The 2,610-nt window shown below is 25.6% G+C and overlaps 1 long non-coding RNA gene across 1 annotated transcript; it reads right to left on the bottom strand.

The window, feature by feature from the left end:
• Positions 1-21: 21 nt before the first annotated feature.
• On the bottom strand, positions 22-1,732 carry LOC139907472 (uncharacterized). Its single transcript, XR_011784133.1, has 3 exons — positions 1,586-1,732; positions 1,476-1,520; positions 22-208 (listed from the first exon to the last, which is right to left on the bottom strand). It is a non-coding gene; the product is annotated as an uncharacterized lncRNA (long non-coding RNA).
• Positions 1,733-2,610: the final 878 nt, after the last annotated feature.

The raw sequence follows: 2,610 nt of genomic DNA, 5'->3' as shown, positions 1-2,610 counted from the left end.
CATGTTATTAGTTGAATTGGTAAATATAGAAACTACATACATATAAACATTACATTTTAGTAATACACATGCATTTTAATGAGAACATAAAATTATCTTAATAAAAGGTTAAGAAAAATTATATAACTTTGATATCAAATGTATCCACAGAATTGTATTTGTAATTTTTATACATACCGACTTTGAAGATTCTCAAGTTGTGATCCACCTGAAAAATATTATTCCAATGATATAGATTCAATATTTTAATACATTACTCCCATTGCAAAATATTATATACTTTGGTTATCAAATGTAATAACCAAAAATTGAATTCAACATTAAATTTTGTTTAAATAAAGAAATAGATTTGCTTTGATTCAAAAACTGCAATATCTAAGGCCTTAACTTAAAAATGAGGAATATTATAAAAAAGCTCAAAGCCATAATATTTTTCTGATATAAGGGTGCATAATGGATAATAAATATCCATATGGCTTTCATCAATTGGACGAACTTAGCCCCAAAAATCCTCAAACCCGTTGTACCTAGGTTTAATTTATAAATATGTATATGACAAACATTTTGGAGGTGATTAAACCCCCTCAAAAGGAGCTAAGGACAAATAAGTATCATACTTGAAACAGTTATAGAATTAATTTTTTGAAACTTGTGTTATTATTTGATTCATGTTAGCTTAAATGACTTTAAACTAAACATCAAAAGGTTACTATTAAATTTATGTGCATACTATATCATGATTATATAGGTTAGTAGCAAATTTATAGGTTCTACTGAGTTTATCAGAGATGGACTAAAATAAATTTAGTCATGTTGAACATCTCATAACACTCTGTAGAAATTTCATTCGTTAATTTTTTTAAGTTAAAAAGGAAATTGAATTTTGAACATGGCACTAGCGTGCAAAAATAAAATCTGGAAGGTCACTTCCTCCTTGGGATCGGGCTAAATTCCCTGATTATAAATCGTTTGAAATCAATTACTAAACATGTTTAAAGTGATAGTAATAACAGAATTGCTTGCAAAAAATATTTTACAAATAACAGAAAATCATTTCTAAACTAAGCCTGGTTTATATTTGTCTTCTACATCTTCAACTATTATCTTCAACTTATTTGATTAAATTATTTCCTACTTAAAATATAATCGATCTGATATAAAAAAAAAGATCATTTTTGGAAGGCCATATCGGAACTAAGGAAGTCTTTAATTAAAAAGGAATGCTCCAGAAAGTATCCCTACACATCTTAACCCATTTTACAAATTATAACATGAAGCCATAAATGATCGAAATATGTCAATAAATTACTGAAGTGTATTACATTTATGAAACAAACCAAAAAATTGGAAATTCCTTGTTTTCAAATTTTTGTTCAAGAATGCTTTTATGTTGACCCACTGTATATATGCCTCAGTTATGTATCATTCCATGAGTACTATAATTTGAGAAAATAAATTCTTTTAGATATACTTACGATTACTTATAATGGAGTTGAAGTCCTTTATATCTTTCGACTCAGCTATTAAAATAAAGAATACAGTATAATATCAAGATTTGTCAATAAGTAACAAATGTTTAACATACTAATGAGTATAATAACTCCAAAGATCCACACTAATCTAATAATGGGTATCATTGTTATTTAATTTCTATCTTTTGAAACGCTCTCACCTCTTCAACACTAAAAACTAAAGTAATATTGTATTTATTTAAATATTCTGTTTACAATTTGAGTTTAGTTAGATTCATGTCTTGGTTTAAAAGGTGCAAAAACAATTGGCGTAAGATTTTTTTTGTTTTTTTGAAACATCACTTAAATTTTACATATATATTGTATTTACTACAAACAAATGGAAAGTGTCTTTTTTGGTTTCTTTTATTTTGACGTACCGGCAACTCATATTTAATACAACTCTACCTACATCTGTAAAGTGGACTTTTCGGAAATTTCCATTTCTCACTATTATATTTGGAGTAATTTATTTAATCGTCGTTCAAAATGAAATCAATACATCTTTTATAGACTATTTTTCCTAATTTTTCTAAAATTTGCTGAAACAATATTGACCTATTTCTCTTCCTATATATGGTTATATCCTTTTTTATTAAAAATCTTCGCACAGCTTAATTTGACAAAATTCAATCGTGTTCACTAACAAAATCAAAGTTATCAGTAATTGTATAATATAATGTTTAATTATAGGTACTGAATCGGTGCAACTCCATTTAACCAATTAAGGATGCTTAAAAAAATATTTAAAAATTTGAGACAAACCTTATGTAAAATGATTTTGATAAAGGAATTGTCTAATTATAACCGTCAATTTAAATAATAATTTCTTCTCTTTTCGAAAAACTGTTTTTGTTAATTAATCACTCTAGAGAGCTTCTCATAAAAAATAATTCAAATTCTATTCATTTTAAGAAGTAGTCACTAAATTACTGAGTAAAAGGTTTTTAAATATTTTGTAATGGCTTTTTATGAGTTGTGTGTAAAGTCTAAAATTAAAACTATAATCAAAGCTTAGTAAAATTTTTATATCAGGTTTGTTTTAGAATTATAACATTTTAAAATAATATTTTGATGAAAAGGAACATTATATTAAAAT

Source organism: Lepeophtheirus salmonis, unplaced genomic scaffold, assembly GCF_016086655.4.
Source record: "Lepeophtheirus salmonis unplaced genomic scaffold, UVic_Lsal_1.4 unplaced_contig_15526_pilon, whole genome shotgun sequence".
NCBI classification, from domain to species: Eukaryota; Metazoa; Arthropoda; class Copepoda; order Siphonostomatoida; family Caligidae; genus Lepeophtheirus; species Lepeophtheirus salmonis.
The sequence above is the reverse complement of the archived record's forward strand: the minus strand, read 5'-3'. Positions and strand labels throughout refer to the sequence as shown.